Source organism: Schistocerca piceifrons, chromosome X (assembly GCF_021461385.2).
Source record: "Schistocerca piceifrons isolate TAMUIC-IGC-003096 chromosome X, iqSchPice1.1, whole genome shotgun sequence".
In the NCBI taxonomy this organism is placed as follows: Eukaryota; Metazoa; Arthropoda; class Insecta; order Orthoptera; family Acrididae; genus Schistocerca; species Schistocerca piceifrons.
In genome coordinates, this window is record NC_060149.1 from 149,013,650 (window position 1) to 149,035,282 (window position 21,633).

Sequence of the window (21,633 nt, forward strand, 5' to 3'; positions counted from 1 at the left end):
TTTTATACAGGCGTGGGCCACGGTGTCGCAAGATGTGGCCAGGATTACATTTTGGCCGCCTGCCATATCCCCGTACCCATACAAGGTCGTTGGCGCTGAACCGGCCAAGCGAAGGCACCCGCAGCCGTGAGCTGGAAGGCCGCAGAAGATGAAGTAGTGCGCGGGGCTGTCGGCCATGTAAGAGCTCAGCTGGGCTGTGGTCGCTCATGGGGGTGAAACGGTAAGAAGCCAGAAATTGGAGAACCGCATCATCAGCAGCAGAAGAAGTCAGGAGTTTCCTCATCTGAGCCTCAAATGTGCGGACCAGTCGTTCAGGCTCACCGTTTGACTGTGGATGGAACGGAGGAACCATGACATGCATGACGCCGTGACGGGCACAAAATCCCGCAAAATCAGAAGAGGCAAAGTGCGGACCATTATCAGTAACAAGAGTAGAGGGGAGGCCTTCCAAAGAAAAAATGCGAGCTAGAGCATTGGTGGTTGCCACAGTGGTAGGCGACGTGCAACGGACAATGAAAGGAAAGTTAGAGTGGGCGTCAATAACGAGAAGCCAATAAGTACTTAAAATGGGTCCCGTGAAGTCAGCATGAATATGCTCCCAGGGTTTCTCAGGCGAAGGCCACGGTGACAAAGATGACTTTGGGGTGGCGGCCTGTGACAGACAAGGGCCACAGGCAGCAACCATGTGTGCGATTTCAGAGTCGATGCCGGGCCTGTACACATGACGGCGCGCCAGAGATTTTCTGCGAGAGACACCCCAGTGCCCTTGGTGAAGGAGGCGCAAGACTGAAGCACGCAAAGACGCAGGTACCACAACACATGGCAAAGCATTTTCGGTGGAAAGGAGGATAACACCATCCCTAGCCGCGATTTGGTAACGCAAAGCCTAGTAGTTCCGCAACGGATCAGAAGTCTTAGCGGACGGACGATCTGGCCAATGATTCTGAATACGGCATAAAAGCCGGGAGAGGGTAGGGTCAGAACCCGTAGCAGCCGCCAGCCAGTCCCCGGTGATGGGGAACCCGTCCACAACCCGCTGCTCGGCAACATCCAGGTGGAAACACAAAAGTTCATCCCTATCGAATGCCAGATCAGGACCAATGGGAAGGCGAGACAGTGCATCAGCGTTTGCATGTTGAGCTGTTGGCCGGAAATGAATCTCATAATTGAAACGAGACAAGTAAAGAGCCCAATGTGGGAGGCGGTGTGCAGTCTTGCTGGGAAGTGACGTTGATGGATGAAACAAGGAAACGAGTGGTTTGCGATCCGTAACAAGATGAAATTTGGATCCATAGAGAAAAACACCAAACTTCTGAAGAGCATAAATAATGGCCAAAGCTTCTTTTTCAATTTGAGAATACTTTTGTTGGGCATCCATGAGCGTTTTGGAGGTATAAGCAATGGGTTGTTCAGAACCGTTCATGAACATCATGCATGCGGTCGGATTTTCAAACGGATGGCACAAGACCTTTTTTTTTTTTTTTTTTTTTTTTTTTTTTTTTTTTTTTTTTTTTTTTTTTTTTTTTTTTTTGTGACACACGGCCCAATGTTGTGGACAATCTTCTCATGAATGTTTCATAAAACACCGCGGACATGAAGGAAGTTGCTGTTGGTTTTGCTGCAGTTTCTTAGAGGTTTGCTTACGGTTAAGCCGAGGCTGCGCTTGGGAGTGTACTGCAGCCACGCAGCCATGTCGGCCGGCGGGGACACGCCACACGCTTCGTCAACATCACACAAAGGTTGTATTTCCCCGACATCGCCCCATGCCTCTATTTGCACTCCAGCGGTGCAAGAAATTTCAAAAGACTGAGCGATGGATAGGATTTCATCTAGAGTCGGATTTGCCAACTGAAGGGCACGCTGCCTAACTTCTTTGTCGGGCGCCGATCAGATAATAGCATCCCATACCATGGAATCGGTGTAGGATTCTTTGTGAACTTCAGTAACAAATTGACACTTTCTACTGAGGCCGTGAAGTTCAGCGGCCCAAGCGCGGTAGGATTGATTCGGTTGTTTTTGACAACGATAAAAGGCAACACGAGTGGCTACCACATGCGTTTGCTTTTGAAAATAGACAGACAGAAGTGAGCACATTTCAGCAGAGGACAAAGACGCAGGATCTTTCAAAGGAGCCAATTGCAACAACAACCGATACATTTAAGGTGAAATCCATGAAAGGAACAGAGACTTACATGTTTGTTCATCCACGACATGAAATGCCAAGAAGTGCTGTCGAAGACGTTTTTCGTAATCAGACCAGTCTTCCGCCGTCTCGTTGTAAGGAGGAAAAGTAGGTAGAGACAATGACGAGAGACGCCCCGCATTTGATGCCGTGATGAAATCATGAATCGCATTTGTGAGAAGCGTTTGCTGTTCTATGAGACCTTGCAATAGTTGCTCTAAAGTAGCCATGGAAACATGTGGGTCAACGACGGAAAAGAAAAATCCCATCCTTATCGCCAGTTGTTATAACTTCAAGTTGAACAAATATATTTCAAGGAAGACGCAATACATGAAAGTCACAGATCAAGTAAACAGAGTAAGATGTGTGTACACTTTAACGGTCAAATCATAACTGAGTCCAAGTCTAGCGGTTGCTGGCTGGCTGGCTGCTTAGGTGGTGGTGCTGCTGCTGCATGGCTGGCAGACAGCGCCGCATGTAGAGGATGCGCATAACTGTGCAGCAGCACTTCGAAAGATTGGCGAGTCACAACAATTGTGCTATGTATCAAGAATTGTAGCCTGTTTTTATACATATGCAATGAGTCATTCAATGCTTTTATTTATTATTGTGATTCAAGATAACAAAAACAGAATACTTTCCTTCCTGTCTTTCACTACAATTGTAATCTATTTCCATATGCATTCTTATTCTTAAGCTTGAAAGGGAAACACAGTATATTGGGACATCTAAATCTCATTAAGCACATGACTTGACTATGGCAACCCACTCATGCCCACTTACCAATGATGATCCTATCCTGCATGTTCCAGCTTCTGACTCAAAAACCTATATTTATTGCGTGGTAGCAACAGGAGTTTTATATCATTCTAACAAAGAAACTGTCCCACTGCTTGAGAGAGGCCCAATTCAAATCTGACAACAATAGAGGCCAAGGAAAGTACCATTCCACCTTAATCCACATTAAACACTTCCTGGACAGTTAAGCCATATGAGTGGTAGCATTACCTTGAAAACAAAGTCCACTACTAGGATTGATGACTGCATATTGAACGAACTTGCTTACCAAAGCTGATTACACAAACCTTAACATTTACTCTTCTGTGTGATATAATAACAGAACATTGTGAGCATACAGCACCACTAGAGTGATGAGTAACAGAATTCTGGCACGAATGTGTGATCGTGATCAGCCAGTGTGCATGTTGTGATGATGCTCGCCTGCTTTATCTCTTCATTGATTGTCCTCAGTGTAAACAAACTGGCTGAAAAAATAGGGGATGGACGTGCAACTACTGTCTACTGTAAATGATGTATCTGACAGAGGCACATTTGCGTTTCTCTGTCTTTTACTTTCACTTTTCACATCCCACCATATACACATTTATATGTCCAGTGCACTATTGTTTAATTTTCAATAAGCCTAATTAATAGGCTGCAGGTGAAAATCCTCATACTGCTACAATAGTTTACTGTTGAACATCCACGAGCAGTAGAAAACATAACCATAAAGTTCACAGTTCTTGAAAAATAGAAAGGTATGTATGGAGCAGACACTATCAGTGTTTTAACATACAGCCTATTGGTGTAACACTTATTTCATTGTTAAGTTGATGCATTGTTGTCATTCTAACCAATACAGGTTTCTCGTCTGAAACTCAGCCATAGACTGACTGTCTCGTGACCAAAAATTGGGCCCTTATATATCCTCACTGTAATAGGCGCTGAAACTACACATTGTTTAAAGTTTAATTTACAGAAATTACAATTAAAACTTATCTCATTAAACTGAATATATTGAAAAATTGGTTCTTTTTAACAGTTTCTTCTACTACAAGAGTTAAGCTGAATTATTTGTTTAAATCACGAAATTAACAAATATAAGTACACAAACAATACTTTGGACAAAACTGTTAATTACTTTGGAATTAATTAAGGGCTGGCTTTGCTAACATGTTTTCGAATAGAGCCAAATAGATCCTTTAAGAATATTCTGAGTTGTTCCTCCAAATGTTTATACTTAGTACAGATTTTATGGTTGCTTATACGTCAACAACAGAATTTAAGTTACGAAACAATTACTGATTTCACCCTATAATGAAAGTATTGACTAGTAGTAGTCGAAATAAATTAGAAGATCTGGTGTTATATTCTTTAAAACTGAGGGCCAAGCTTTCTCTTTAATGAAAGTGCAGATTATACTCATGTATGTTAATAGTAATTAGTCGAAATGAAAAAATGAATTTAAGTAGGCAGATGGCAACACAAGAGGGGGAGTAAAAATATCCCAGCTTGCATCTTCACCTTCTTCACAATGTGTTGACAGCCATGCAAGAGGGTGTGTGTGGTGGGACAGTTTTATGGACAGGTAAAGGGATGAGTTCACATTTCTGCACACAGATGGTGGTCACTTTGATATGTAACTGACAAGCTCTCAGGTTTGAGAAATCCTGGTGGAATGGTGGACAGCAGTGGCTGGGCCATTTCCTGAGGTGGAAAAACAGAGACATTGGAGTTGAAAGTGGAGAGAGTCCAAATGGCAACTCTGTGTGACCATTGCAATGTGCAAAAATAAGACTAAAATTACTAAATATTAAACCACTTGAGGTACTGAGGAGCTAGCAGGCTCATTTTGACAAGGAAAATAAGACAACTGTGACAGTAAAGGTACCCATCAATGTCTGAAATACTTTATAAGTCTTTACAAATTGAATATTTGGAGTACTGCTCTATCTGTAAAAAAAGTACATTTCCCCAGCTCATTATGTATTTACAACAAATGAGGTGGCAATGTATAGATATCAATGAGCCCTATCAGCCAGTCACAGTAGACATGTTAAAATAGTACGCAGTTTTGTATTAAAGGCTGGGATGTGCCCTCTGCACTCCAAATTTTTTTAATTTTATTTTTATAAACAAAAAAATAATTAAAATCATAAAAGTAATGGCGGTATCCAAGACTAGATGTAAGTAGGGAACATCAGCATGGTGAACTGTATTTATTTGCATTTATTTATTCTATAAAACCTGGGGAAAAATGTGACAGTTGGTACAAAATCATTTTTTATAAATAAGCTATTGTAGGTAGAAAAAAATCAAAGGCATGTATAACAAGCTAAGAACATTTACTTGTCATCTGATGTATAATACATATATAAAATGTTATAATTATGGCTTTTAGTATTTTAAGGTAATACAAAGTATTTCTTTTGACTCACAACAGTCAAGGATTTATAAGTGCGGTTGGCATTTTGAAAGAGTCAGTTGTGGTTAAGACCTTGGTGAGGCAAGATCTGTGGTGGTTTGATCCACACGGGTGGCACAACAGTCGCATTTTGCGGTTTACATAAGACTGCTAAGTTTTTCACTTCAGGCTTGTAAAATTTCCATGGAGAGTCATTAGCGAGGACTTAGAATATTTTTCTACGTGAGTGAACTTCAGAATTTTGTCAACAACTCATGTGAACATAGACCCCAATTGTACTTGCATTCAGTTTGCAAGTTGGAAATAGAATATTTTTGTGCACAACTGAACTTAGAATAATTTTCATGTGGGACAGACTCATGTGGACTTTAATTTTTCTATTTTTTTCTACAGTTGCATCCAGCTAGCAAGTTGGAGTTAGTATATTTTTCATGATTAGACAGTGTGGGACTTGTATTTGGAAGTGGTGCTGGTTGAACATTAACATTTCTGGGGAAAGATTTTTGTAGGTTATTGCAATTTGATGATAGGGTCCATTGCACATAAACCATCAGTAGGAATTGTGAACTTTAATTTCATTTGTGGTGTCAAAAAGTAATAAACCAAGTGTTTTGTAAAATTTAAACTACTGTGAGTGGGTACATGATTTTAGATTAGCAATGTCTGCATATGTTTGGACTACAGTTAAATTAGAGCATTGGGAACATGTGACGTGTGGGTGTTGGCCCCCTTAGATGTAGTGTAGCCAACATATCTAAGCCCAACCACACACTAGGGTAGCCCGCTGTTGTTTGTGTGTGTGTGTGTGTGTGTGTGTGTGTGTGTGGTTTTTTTAATTCCATGCATTAGCATATGGGGGCTCTGAGCTATACTGTAAACAGTGGCCATCCAGACTTTATTTGTATGATTTAATTTTATTAATTTTTTGCCCTGAACTGCATCAAAGATCACACAAGCCACAGAAGAAAAAAAATTAAAGTCGAATATTGTCACATACTGTTGGTCTCATCCGAGGCCAAGCTGGAAAATACAGTCACAACCTATCCTTCATTCAAGTGCAGTGTAATGGCATTGAAATCCAATTCACTCTATTCATCTAGAAACTAGTCTTCTGGGGCCGAGGTTGATTCTTGGTTCCTTGACTTCTAGAAGACTTTCAATATAGCTATGTACTGTCACCTAATGAATAAAGTACGACTGTACAGAATGTCAGAAAAGCTTTGTGGTTGATGTGAAGATTCCTAGCAAATAGAACACTGTATTTCCTTCTTAACAGAGAAAAATTTCCACATGTCAAAGTAACTTTGACACTTCCAAGGGAGTGTTACACGACTACTAATGTTCACAATATACAGGGATTCAAAAATAGTGTGAAAAGCTTATCAGGGTGCTGCAGAGTAGGTTGAGCTGAGAAATAACTTTCAGAAAAAAATTCAATATGTTGTGCCTCTTCCAAGATAATTAGCACTGAATTTAACCAATCAGCCCACTGTGCTATTAATTCAAGTGGCCCGCCAGATACAATTAGTATCAGTTGCTCTCATAGCACTGATGACAGTTCACTAGATTGGTCTGCCTTTGGCTCATGTTCAATCCTTACTGCCATCCCTTGTCCAACTTTGTATCGCTCCCTCATTTGGTTTAAGGATACCTCATGAAGAACACGTCTGGTGACACAGTCTCTGGCAGCCACTTGAATTTGCATGTGCAATGGCCCAATTGGCTAACTTCAGTGCTAATTAACTCAGAAACAGTGCAATGTATCAATTTTTTTCTTAACCACTATTTCTCAGGAGAACCTACCCTGCTACGCCCTTACAAGTTTTTCAGGCTGCTTCTGCCCATTCTGTATAGATTATCTGATCAAAAGTATCTGGATATCCCTAAGTAATGTAAAATTGACCACCAGATATCATGACAGACAGATCTTCTAGTATACAGGGAGGCAGGGAGTATTTGCTGTCAGTAGGGAAGCAGTAACAACAGAATGGGTCAGTCAGGACAGCTCAGTGACTTTGAATGAGGACTGGTCATGGGATGTCACCTGAGTAACAAATCACTCAGGAACATTTTAACCCTTCTAAAGTCAGTGTCGGTGATTTCATTGTGAAATGGAAATGTAAAGGAACAATCACATCCAATCCAAGACCAAGCAGAGCTCATGTACTGATGGACAGGGACCACTGGACATTGCATTGGTGGTTATCAAAAATTGCATGAAATTCCTGGAAGGAATCACTTGTATAATGACTGTGTGTAGGGAGTTACAAAGAATGGGGTACAATGATCAAGCAGCTCCTCATAACATACACATTACTGTCACCAATATTAACACGGGATGTCTCTTGGCTCAAACAGGGATTCATATTTAAACATTTTTACACAGACCCATCTCACATTTCTAATCACACCTCCAATGACATGTGGCTATGTTTCTCTTGGTTAGTACACAACAGCGCTTGCAGTCTTGGGGGAGGGGGAGGAGGAGGAGGAGGAGAGGGGGAGGGGGGGGGGTTAACATGCCAGTCAATCAGTTACCTCAGCAAGTACCTGATGTGTTAAGTATACATGCGTCAGTGTTTTCATGTATATACAGCAAAAATCCAAGTTAAGAAGGTGTTATCCAATGGGAGAGAGTGTAGGACAAGACAACGACACTTCTGCAACATTCTTTGAAGATCTGATCACTCAGACACATGAATATTCATTTGACTGGTCAACTGAAGTTACATTGGGTAGGACAGTGGATGAAGAAAATGAGTTTATAGATGAGCAATAGTGTTCAAGATTGAAGTGCTAGTGGCAGTGGTGGAAACAGTACTCCTCAAAAGAGAGCGTAACAGTTCTGATGACAATGAATCCAGAAAATAAATCCAGTACTGTTAATATTTTAATAAAATTTTCAGAAAAACATCTTGAATGTATTTACCATGATTATCATATGCCTCCACTAAAGTTGCAATCTGCAGTTCATTTCTGAAAGACATCCATCTATAAAAAGCACATTGAACATCAAAGTAATATTTGCTTGCCCGCACGGTTAGTCGTGCGGTCTAACGCACAGCTTTCTGGATTGGGAAGGAGCACCTGGTCCCCGGCAGGAATCCACCAGGCAGACTTGTGTTGAGGTCTGGTGAGCCAGCCAGCCTGTGGATGGTATTTAGGTGGTTTTCCATCTGCCTCAGCGAATCCGGGCTGGTTCCCCTTATTCCACCTCAGCTACACTATGTCGGCGATTGCTGCGCAAACAAGTTCTTCACATACACGAACACCAACATTACTCTACCATGCAAACATAGGAGTTACACTCATCTGATATGAGATGTTCCCTGGGGCGGTGGGGCAGAGGAGGGGTGAAGTGGACTGCAGTAGTTGTCATGGGATTGTGGACCACTGCGGCTGCGGTGGGGACAGAGCCTCTCCATCATTTCTAGGCCCCCAGTCAACATACAATACAACACAATATTTGCTTGTGTGGAGAAGATGATGTAATGAACATCTATTTCACAGAAACAAGGCAATCAAATAATTGGAGATAAAACAATACATTCTATCCCAATTTGATATAGCAAGGAATGAAGGAAAATGTGCCCTTTGGTGCCACCTGAAATTTTGAGCAATGCAAAAAGCAAGAGAAACTGGGCACACAGAATTTAAATGTTCTGCAGTTTTCATAGGATGTGTCAAGAAAGAATCTAGAATGTGCCAAAGACACATCAGTGCTTTCATGACAGCCATAGATGTAGAGGAATACCAAGATATTCACCAGTCTGGGGCCCACTCTGTAGAAGAAGTAAACTAGAAAACTGCAAGTTTCCAGGTACACCCACACTGAACTTGGAACACTGATCAAAGTGCATTTAATTATAAACTAACCTCTGCTTCAACACTAAACTGGGGAAAAATCAACAGTTGCCTTGGTCCAGTCTGCACACAGTACAAATCATAGTTATACAATACATGTTGGACTTTCAATGATTGGACACCTAACAAAAAAAAGTATATTTTTCTTCAGGAAAAAAAAACTGCTGGCACAAGAGTTAGAAAGGCTGTGAAAGACAATTTTCCACCAAACATAAACTTGGAGGCCAGCACAAGCGGGAAAACATCAAGAGACCATTTGAAATCCTTTTTCGTGAATGTTGTTAACAACAATGTTTTAAATAACCAGAATTATTTATGACTTTATGTTTTCTGGACTGCTCTCACAAGGGCATAAAAATTTTAAATGGTTCATTTGTGAGTAAAGACATTGCATGCACACTCATTCTGCCCAAAACAACAAAATATTAGTGTATCAACCTATACTTCAACATGCCTGGCAAACAGCTGGGTACAATACTCCTGCACATGTTAGTGAATTCGAAATGTGATTCAAATGGCAATTGATTTTGCAGCTCAAGAATGCGATTCTGAGGATTGTCCAAATATTGCTTTCCCCAAATGTGCCTATTCTACATCTACATCTACATTTATACTCCGCAAGCCACCCAATGGTGTGTGGCAGAGGGCGCATTACATGCTGCTGTCATTACCTCCCTTTCCTGTTCCAGTCGCGTATGGTTCACGGGAAGAATGACTGCTGGAAAGCCTCTCTAATTTTACATTCGTGATCTCCTTGGGAGGTATAAGTAGGGGGAAGCAATATATTCGATACCTCATCCAGAAACGCACCCTCTCGAAACCTGGACAGCAAGCTACACCGCGATGCAGAGCACCTCTCTTGCAGAGTCTGCCACTTGAGTTTGTTAAACATCTCCGTAACGCTATCACGCTTACCAAATAACCCTGTGACGAAACGCGCTGCTCTTCTTTGGATTTTCTCTATCTCCTCTGTCAACCCGACCTGGTACGGATCCCACACTGACGAGCAATTCTCAAGTATCGGTCGAACGAGTGTTTTGTAAGCCACCTCCTTTGTTGATGGACTACATTTTCTAAGGACTCTCCCAATGAATCTCAACCTGCACCCGCCTTACCAACAATTAATTTTATATGATCATTCCACTTCAAATCGTTCCACACGCATACTCCCCGATATTTTACAGAAGTAACTGCTACCAGTGTTTGTTCTGCTATCACATAATCATACAGTAAAGGATCCTTCTTTCTATGTACTCACAATACTTACATTTGTCTATGTTAAGGGTCAGTTGCCACTCCCATATTGTTTCATGTGTTTTGTTGAGGAACCTCATGTACATTTTTAAAGTCTAATAGTGGGCAAAATATGAGTAACACAACTGAATGCTTTCACCATATTAATCACAGTGAGACATAATGCTTCTAAAAAAAACTAGAACACCGAATTCCTGTTCGAGCCAAGAGACTTCCCTTGTATGTGGTGGTGGTGTGGTGTAAAGAGCGATGCCACTGGACAGTGGATGTCTGGAAATGAGTGAGCACGAGTGATGAAACACACTACACCTTCTGGCAATCTGATGTAAGGGTTTGGGTTTGGTAAATGCCAGGAGAATATTATGTGCCGTTGTATGTAATTTCAACAATGAAGTACGGAGGTGGTGGTCTTAAAGTATGTGAGTGTTTTTTGTGGTTAGGGTGTGGTCCCCTTATTGCACTTAAGAAAATGCTAAATGTGGAATGATATGAACACATTTTAAAGCATTGTGTAGTGTGTGCACTAGAGGAACAGTTCAGAGATGATGGTTGATTGTATCAGCATGACAAAGCACCCTGTCATAAAGCAGCATTTGTGAGGCAATGGTTTGTGGACAATAACATTCCTGAAATGAATTGCATCCCCAGAGTCCTGATCTGAGCCTAAAGGAACAAGTTTGGGTTGTATTAGAACGCTGACTTCACTGCAGACCCCATTGTTCAACATCACTACTTCTCTGGTTTCCTTCTTTAGGAAGAATGGGCTGCCATTCCTCCATAGATATACAGATACCTCATTGAAAGTGTCTCCAACACTTTCAAGCCACACAGTTCAAGCCATCAAAAAGGCAAAGGGTGGACTCACTCTATATTTATGTCCACTAATAGGGTGTCTAGATACTTTTGGTCATCAGAGGGTGTATAAATTAAATTAAAACTAAACTCTTAATTTCATTTCATCCATCCTTCCTAGGAGAGATGACAGGATGACAGCCAATGTACAAAGGTTGTCCAGAAAGTAATGTACCACATTTTCCCCCTGCCAAAAACAACTCTACAAATGCGAAACATATTATTTGAAGTCTTCTGAGTGAGCGTGCCAAGTTTCCGTCACTTCCAACAGATATTGTAGCTGGAGGACAGTTTCAAAATAATATCTGTAGGTGATGTACATTACAAGAAACGTGCCATCATTGAATTTCTCACTGCAGAGAAAGAAACTGCGGGGAATATTCACAAACATTTGTGCAAAGTCTATGGAGCAGCTGCTGTTGACAGGAGAACAGTTAGTCACTGGGCATCAGAAGGCAATTTGGTGGAGCTCCACAATTTGCAGTGGTCAGGGAGACCATCCACAACTGTCACAAGTGACAGCCCTGACCTAGTCCCTTTGGACTTCCACTTGTTTGGGCCATTAAAGGATGCCATTCATGGAAGACATTTTGAGGACAATGAGGAGGTAATTCACACAGTGAAGCACTGGCTCTGCCATCAGGACAAAGATTGATACTGACAGGGCATACACGCCCTTGTTTCATGCAGGAGGTAGGCCTTAGAACAGAATGGAGACTACATGAAAAAATAGGGTGTGTAGATAAAACGCCATTCTTTCATGCATGTAATTCTTATTATGTTCAATAAGGAATTGTTGAAGAAAAAAAATGCAGTGCCTCACTTTCTGAGCAACCCTCTTATATATAACCAGCAATAAATAAACCAACAGCCATATTTTCATCTCTGATTTATTCCATAGATAACTGGTTTCAACATTACATTATGCCATCATCAGCCCTCAATGGTAACATATAAGCTCAGCCACTATGTTGCCACAGAGGGCCTGATGATGGCATAATGGAATACCAAAACTTGTTGCCTTTGGAATAAAATGCAGATTTAAATACAGCTGTTGGTTTATATATTGTTGGTTATAAAACTAAACTCTGTCTTAGGAGCCCTCAGAAGCCCCAAAGGTACCGACCAATCGCTGTGTCACCTTCAGCCAATAGGCCTCACTGGATACAGATATGGAGGGGCATGTGGTCAGCATATAGCTCTCCCATCCATTGTAAGTTTTCATGACATGAGTCACTACTTTTCAGTCAAGTAGCTCCTCAATTGGCCTCACAATGGCTGAGTGCACCTCACTTGCCAACAGCACTCGGCAGACATGGACGGTCATCCCTCCAAGTGCTAGACAAACCTGACAGTGTTTAACTTCAGTGATCTGACAGAAACTGGAGTTACCACTGTGGCAAGGTCATTGCCAGTGTATAATTCACCTAGTGGATAATGCTGGAAGCTCAATGAGGCTGTTTGCAGCTTATGCTGCTGTATACATAGAGGTTGGAATTCTAAAAAATTGTAGTGAACTGCAGGAAGAGATGCAGGGGCTTGAAGGTTGTTGCAGGGATTGGCAGTTGATCCTAAACATACACAAATTTAACGTACTGCACATAAATAGGCGGAAATACCCAGATGATACATGACTGCTGACCAATCACTGGGAGAAGTCACATCCATTAGATAACTGAAAGTATATGTATGGACTGACTTAACATGCAACTATCACAAAAAATAATCACTACAAAGGCAGATGAAAGACTAAAATTCATTGGAAAAACTCTCAAGAACTGTAGTCCACCCACAAAGGAACTTGAAAATTGCTCATCAGTTTGGGATCTGTACTAGATAGAAATGAATGCAAAAATGGAGAAGACCCAATAAAGAGCAGCACATTTCATCACAGGTTTATTTAAAAAGTGCAAAAGTGTCACGGATGTGCTCATTCAACTAAAATGACAGACACTAGGTGTTGTGGATCACAATGTGGTTTACCATTAAATTCTATAAGTGTACTTCCCTAGAAGGAGCAATCTAGACATTGCTTCCTCCTACATATATCTCAAGACAAAGATTATGGAGGTAAAATCTGAGAGATATGAGCACACATGGAGGCTTAGCAACAACCACTGTACTTCCTGCACACCATTTGAATCTTTGGTGTGACGTCATAAGCGCGTGACTGCGTGTGAGATCGCTCTCTAAGTTTTTATATAGTTTTAGGTTTCAGATACATATTTTAATGGTTTTTGTTATAATATTTACTATATAAGTGACTTATTAGTGGTTTCTTCATTCACCTCTGCCTTTCTTGTGTTGTGATCTGATATTTGTGAGTGTTTCGTATCGAGCAACTTAACCTCTTACCTGTGTTTACATTCCGCACTGACCAGTTGCAGCTGTAGCAGCACATCGAAAGCTAAGTACTAATTAATTGTTTGTGTATAGTGGTTTATTTAGGAACTTTAGTAGTCCTCAACCAGTGTTCTTGGTGTTTTCTGGTGAAATAATTTCAGAAGAACTTTTTGGGAACTGTTTTCAGTTTTGTTACTGTGTCATTAGATGTTTGATTTTCTTTCTGTGTTATTCTTTTGTTATATTCTCATGTGTTGTTGATTAATACTGTTAATAATAGTAGTTACTTCCCTCGTAGAGTAAGTTTGTGGTTATTGCAGTCAGTTTTTTAACATCTTCTTATTGCAGTAGCGGAACTTAGATAAAGTAGTTTTCTTGTTTCAATAACTGTAAAATTTTACCAAGAGTGAGAAGTGTGGGTTTTGCCGTAGGTTCATGAGTAGTGGATTAAGGTGTGAGACTTGTTCAAAGTATTTTCACTGGGGTGGGGGGGGGGGGGGGGGGGGAATGCAGTGGGGAAGCCAGTGGGCATTCTGGTTACATCCTCTCTTGGAACTGCAGGTTATGTAGCAAGAGCAAGTTGATAGAGGAGCAGAGTATAAGATCTGTGCCCTTCAGGCACAGTTCAAAAACGCACAGGAGGAGCTAGATAGGATGAGGAGGGAGAAGGGGGTTGGGGAATGGGAACTGGCTGTTGGCAAGAGATCTGCCAGGAGAAGGAGATTTTCAGATAGTTTTACTATTGGTGTTTGCAATAGATATGACCGTCAGAATCTAGTGGAGAGGAATTTCTAGTAGCTGTAGATGTAGGAAGTATGCAGCAGACCTCAGCAGTTACAGTGGCTAGGACAGTTCAAAGTCGAAGAGAAAGAAGAAGGTTCTGCTGTTAGGTAGTTCTCATGCAGAGGTGTAGGCCAGCAGTTGCAGGAAGTGTTGGGGAGTGAGTACCAGGTCACCAGCATTGTGAAGCCTAATGCAGGATTGGCTCAGGTGACTGTTAACATAGGGAAGTTATGTAGGGATTTTACTAAAGAGGATCAGGTAGTGATTGTGGGTGGGGCTGGTAGTAGTATTGATAAGGATGGGGAGTATGACATAGATGGTGACTTGGAAAAGATAGCCACTCAGACTGGAAACACGAATGTGCATTTTGTGGAACTGTTTCAGTGTCACGATCGGCCTCATCTTAATACAGTCATCAGGCGTAATAACATGAGACTTGGGGGTGCTCTGATGACAGAAGGCAAGGGTTACATTTCAGTGGTGTTGGTGGAGTCCATCAGCAGGACGGGTTTCGCTAGACATGGCCTGCACCTCAAAAGGTATGGGAAGGGAAGGTTGGCAAAGCTTATAGGTGACAGCATAGGTGGGGGTGGTGGGATCACTCATGGGAAAATTCCTGTAGTAGTGGGTGTGCCTTTTTTAAATTGAAGTCAGCTGATAGGTATTCCTGCTTAAGGGAAATCTCTCTAACAAAGGAACCACTTTCGACAAAGCATAGGTATCCGTGTAATGAGGGAATTAGTATATTTCATCAAAATATACAAGGTATTAGAGATAAAGTTAGAGAATTGCTTATAGATGTTGACTCTGAAATTATTGGTATATCTGAACACTTCTTAAATAAGGAGATAATTCAGAGGCTTCCTTTACCAGGATACAGGTTGGCTGGCAGCTTTTCTAGGCTCCCTTTGCAGTGTGGGGGAATAGCCATGTACATGAAAAACAGCATCCCATGTGAGTCAATTGATGTTTCAAAGTACTGCAGTGAAAAGGGGTTTAAATGTTGTGCAGGTGTGGTTAAATTTCGTGGAGCTAAACTTCTAACTGTTGTTATTTATAGATCCCCAGACTCCGATTTCACAACATTTTTGCTAAAGCTAGAGGAGGTTCTTGTTTCACTTTATAGGAAATACAAAAAGTTAGTTATATGTGGTGACTTCAATATTAATTGTATAAGTGATTGTGCAAGGAAAAGGATGCTGGTAGACCACCTTAATTCAAATAATCTTATGCAAACCGTATTCTTTCCAATGAGAGTGCAAGGGTACAGTAGAACAACCATAGACAACATTTTTGATCATTCCTCATTACTAGAAGGGCATTCTGTTAGCAAAAAGGTGAATGGCCTTTCAGATCATGATGCACAAATTTTAACTCTAAAAGATTTTTGTGCTACAACACATGTTAAATATAGTTATCAACTGTTTAGGAAAGCTGATCCAGTTGCTGTAGAGACCTTCGTAAACCTTATCAAGGAACAAGAGTGGCAAGATGTTTATAGTGCTGATACAGTAGACGATAAATATAATGCTTTCCTCAAGACTTTTCTCGTGCTCTTTGAAAGCTGCTTTCTGTTGGAATGTTCAAAACAGGGTACTAGCACAAACAGGCAGCCTAGGTTGCTGACTAGAGGGATAAGAATATCTTGTAGAACAAAGTGGCAATTATATCAAAACGTTAGAAACAGTCAAAATCTAAATGCAGCAGCCCATTACAAACAGTATTGTAAGGTACTTAAAAATGTTATTAGGATGGCAGAAAGTATGTGGTATGCAGATAGAATAGCTAAGCCTCAGGATAAAATTAAAACCATATGGTCAGTCGTAAAGGAAGTGGCTGGTCTGCAGAGACAGGTCGAGGATATAGAATCAGTGTGTAGTGGGAATGTCCGTGTTACTGATAAGTCGCATATATGTACAGTATTTAATAATCACTTTCTGAATATAGCAGGTGAACTAAATAGAAACCTAGTCCCAACAGGCAACACGGAATCATATAGCACTCTTGTGTTCCGAGACTGTTACCTGAAACGCTCCTCTATGATACTGACAAGAGGGAGATTGGGTTAATAATTAAATCACTAAAGACCAAGAACTCTCATGGATATAATAGGGTATCTAGCAGAATACTGAAGTATTATTCTATGTATGTTAGCCCAATACTTAGCCACATCTGTAACTTTTCCTTTAGGAGTGGTTGGTTTCCTGACCGATTAAAGTACTCGGTAGTGAAGCCACTTTATAAAAAGGGAGACAGGGATAATGTTGACAATTTTAAACCTATTTCTGTGCCATCGGTGTTTGCTAAAGTTATTGAGAAGGTTGTAAATACAAGCTTACTGGAGCATTTAAATTCACATAATTTGCTGTCAAATGTACAGTTTGGTTTTAGAAATGGTTTAACAACTGAAAATGCTATATTCTCTTTTCTCTGTGAGGTTTTGGACAGATTAAATAAAAGGTTGTGAACGCTAGGTGTTTTCTTTGATTTAACGAAGGGTTTTGACTGAGTTGACCACAAAATATTACTGCAGAAGTTGGACGATTATGGAGTAAGGGGAGTAGCTTACAATTGGTTTGCCTCTTACTTTAAGAAGAGAAAGCAGAAGGTAATTCTCTGCTATATTGAGAGTGGTAGTGATGTTCAGTCCCAAAGTGGCACTGTAAAGTGGGGCGTTCCCCAAGGGTCAGTGCTGGGGCCACTGCTGTTTTTTATTTATATAAATGATATGCCTTTTAGTATTACAGGTGATTCAAAAATATTTCTGTTTGCTGATGACACCAGCTTGGTAGTGAAGGATCTTGTGTGTAATATTGAAACAGTATCAAATAATGTAGTACATGAAATAAGTTCATGACTTGTGGAAAATAATTTGATGCTAAATCACAGTAAGACTCAGTTCTTACAGTTTCTAACTCACACTTCAACAAGAACCGATATTTTGATCAAACAGAATGGGCATATTATAAGTGAGACAGAACAGTTCAAGTTCCTGGGTGTTCAGATAGAGAGTAAGCTGTTGTGGAAAGCCCATGTTCAGGATCTTGTTCAGAAACTAAATGCTGCTTTATTTACCATTAGAACAGTATCTGAAATAAGTGACAATTCAACACGAAAAGTAGTCTACTTCACATATTTTCATGTGCTTATGTCGTATGGTATTATTTTTTGGGGTAATTCTTCTGATTCAAAAAGTGTATTTTTGGCTCAAAAACGGGCTGTTTGAGCTACATGTGGTGTAAGTTTGAGAACCTTTTGTCGACCCCTATTCAATAGTCTGGGAATTCTGACATTGCCCTCACAGTATCTATTTTCTTTAATGACGTTTGTTGTTAGCAATATTAGCTTATTCCCAAGAGTTAGCAGCTTTCACTCACTTAATACTAGGCAGAAATCAAATCTGCATATAGAATGCACTTCCTTGACTCTTGTGCAGAAAGGATTGCAGTTTTCTGCTGCATCCATTTTCGATAAGCTACCACAAGAACTCAAAAATTTTAGCAGTAGCCCAAACCCTTTTAAGTCCAAACTGAAGAGTTTCCTCATGGCTCACTCCTTCTATTGTGTCAAGGAGCTCCTGGAAGAGCTGAAAAATTAAGCAAATTCCAGTGTTACATTGTTGATTTTCTTTATTTAAACTTACTACTTGTCGCATAAATATGTTTCTTATATTTCATTTTATCTGTTTCTACTACTGTGTTATAATTTCATGTATTGACTCATTCCAATACCATGGAGACTTCTCCTTAATTTGGTCCCACAGAACAATAAATAAATAAATAAAAAATAAATAAAAAAATTTGTGACTTGAACAGGAAAGGGCGAAAGACACAGTGATACACAATGTACCCTCCATCACACCTATGATGTGGTTTGCAGAGTATGGATGCAGAAGCAGCAGACCATATTATACATTGCTATTGAGCAGCAGTATTGGTTTGGAGCTTCTTGCAACCAGGGGGTTGCAAGAGATTTGATACAGCAATTATAGTACACTGGTGGAAAACTAATCTGAGCACCATGAAGGAATTGTGCAAAATAAAGAAATTTTGCTAGGCATGTTTCGAAAGATGATGTCTAGTAAAATTTTGCACCTTTTGCATAAGAGTGGCACTAGTAGTGTCACCATGAGGACACAAATCAGATTTGCTTTAAATAGAAGCTGTACTTGTTGTGAACATTAGTTACCTTTGAGATTGGATGTGGGGAGTTGATGTCAGTCAAGAATGCCTTTAAGGTGACAAAGACACCATTAACAACACCTCACTGAATTTGAGCAAGGTCGTGTAGTAAGGCTATGAGAAGCTGGATGTTCCCTCTGTGATATTGAAGAAAGACTTGGTAGGAATGTTGTCATTGTACCTGATTGCTGGCCATGGTGGTCATGGGAATGTACAGCTGCAAGAAGAGAGGGCTCCACACGGCAATGTGGCATCACTGAGAAGGAAGATCATCATGTTCAGCATATGGCTGTGGTGCATCATATTGTATCTGCAACAGTAATTTGAGCAGCAGTTAGCATCACAGTAACACAACGACCTGTTACAAATTAGTTATTTCAAGGACACCTCTGAGCTAGATGCCCTGTAGCGTGCATTCCACAAACCCGAAAGCACAGCGATTTGTGACTTCAGTGGTGTCAAGCAAAAACTCATTGGAGGGCAGGGCAGAGGACTGTTGTGTTTTCTGATGAAAGCCAATTCCCTGCCTTGGTGCCAGTGATGGCTGGGTGTTGGTTAGGAGCAGCCCAGTTGAGGGCCTGCAACCAACCTGTCTGCTGCTAGACACACTGGACCTACACGTGGAGTTATGATCAGGAGGTGTCATTTCGTATGACATCAGGAGCACTCTCATGGTTATCCCACTAACCATGACTGCAAATCTGTATGTCAGTCTAGCTGATTTGACCTGTTGTGCTGCCATTCATGAAAACATTCCGGGGGTGCGAGGGTGGGGGTGCAACGTGATGATAATGCTCGCCCACATACTGCTGTTGTAACCAAAGGTGCTCTACAGAGTGTTGACATGTTGCCTTGGCCTGCTTGATCACCAGATCTGTCTCCAATTGAGCACATATGGGACATCATGGGACTACAATGCCAGCATCATCCACAAGCAGCATTAACCCCCCCAATATTGACCAACAAAGTGCAACTGGTACAGAACTCCATCCCACAAACTGACATCTGTCATCTGTACAACACAATGCATGCACGTTTGCATGCTTGCATTCAACCTTCTGGTAGTTATGACAGTTATTAATGTACCAGAATTTCACATTTGCAATGGCTTAGCTCACGCTTACATTAACCTGTGATTTTGGAATATTAATCACAATATGTTACCTATACAAATGTTTTCCCAAAATTTCATTACTCTACATTAACTATTTTTTTATGTTGAAATTTTTTTCCATCAGTGTATAAACCTTTTTTTAATGAATTTTTCACCATACTACACTGAAGAGCCAAAGAATTGGTACACCTGCATAATATCGTGTAGTGTCCCCATAAGCACGCAGAAGTGCCGCAACACAATGTGGCATGGCCTCAACTAATGTCTGAAGTAGTGATGGAGGGAACTGACATCATGAATCCTGCAGGGCTGTCCATAAATCTGTAAGAGTACGAGGGGGTGGAGATGAGGTTGCCTCCATACCCATATATGTCCATCCGCTCAATACAATTTGAAACGAGTCTCGTCCGACCAAGTGACATGTTTCCAGTCATCAACAGTCCAATGTTGGTGTTGATGGGCCCAGGCGAGGCATAAAACTTTGTATCATGCAGTCATCAAGGGTACATGGTACAAAAGCCCATATCAATGATGTTTCATTGAATGGTTTGCACGCTGACACTTGTTGATGGCCCAGCATTGAAATCTGCAGCAATTTGTGAATGGATTGCACTTCTGTCATGCTGAATGATTCTCTTCAGTCATCATTGATCCTGTTCTTACAGGATCTTTTTTTGGCCGCAGCGATGTCAGAGATTTGATGTTATACCAGACTCCTAATATTCACGGTACTCTTGTGAGATGGTTGTATGTGAAAATCCCCACTTCATCGTTACCTTGGAAATGCTATGTCCCATTGCTCATATGCTGACCATAACACCATGTTGAAACTCACTTAAATCTTGATAACCTGTGATTGTAGCAGCAGTAACCAATCTAACAACTGCACCAAACACTTGTCGTCTTATATAGGCATTGCGAACTGCTGCACCATATTCTGCCTGTTTACATATCTCTGTATTTGAATATGCATGCCTATACCAGTTCCTTTGGCACTTCAGCGTACTTCCTATTAAAGATAAAAACCTTCTTGGATGCCTCGCCATTTCTGTTAGTATGTCTGTTAGGGTAATACAAAAATGGAAGAACTAAAATTTTGGTAGGAACTCTGCATTATCTCATGACACTTGATACCACAGCTCTAGATAGCCCTCATGGGTTTCGAACTGCCCTGGATGGATGATCTAGTTGTGTACTGACAATTTTATATCACTGAATGTCTGTATTGTCAAAGAATGCAGCAGATCAACACAACACCAAATTTATCATCGTGATGTAGATGGCTCTGGATACAACATGCAATATTGCAGTACTAAGAGAAAACAAATGAGAATTTAATTTAGAACACAAACTTCAGAAATGAGGAGTTTCTAAGAAACTGCTCATCCTCAGCCACTAAACCAAAGGAACTGGAGACTTGTTACGGCAGTGCATGACCTTCAGAATCTGTGAATGCTGGATGCTGTTGTTGTTGCCATCACAGTGTTTGTACTATTTTTCTCCCACCACTGCCATCTCCATTTTTAAAGAATACTAACTGTTAGTTTAAATATGTATATATAGATGGTAAGGTAGTATCAATACACTTTCAGCAGCAAAATGCATAAATGATTTGTGAGATGCTGTGGCCATTTCTAATGCACTCAGTAACTGATATTATTCTTGATCACTAAATTTATTAATTTTATATGCCTTGTGCATTTTGGCCTTAAGCCATTCTCAAAGGCTCTACATCAGAAATACATGAAAGAGTATTAGTAAAAAAAGCACTGGTACAGTTACATAAAATGTACATCATACATACAATTTCATTACAGACAATATATTGTAATTAAATAATTTTAAAGTGAAATAT

The 21,633-nt window shown here is 40.6% G+C and overlaps 1 protein-coding gene across 1 annotated transcript in view; it reads left to right on the forward strand.

The window, feature by feature from the left end:
- The window catches only part of LOC124721604 (venom acid phosphatase Acph-1-like), a 237,041-nt gene that overhangs the window by 139,283 nt on the left and 76,125 nt on the right, over positions 1–21,633 (forward strand). The gene's annotated exons all lie outside the window — the stretch shown is intronic.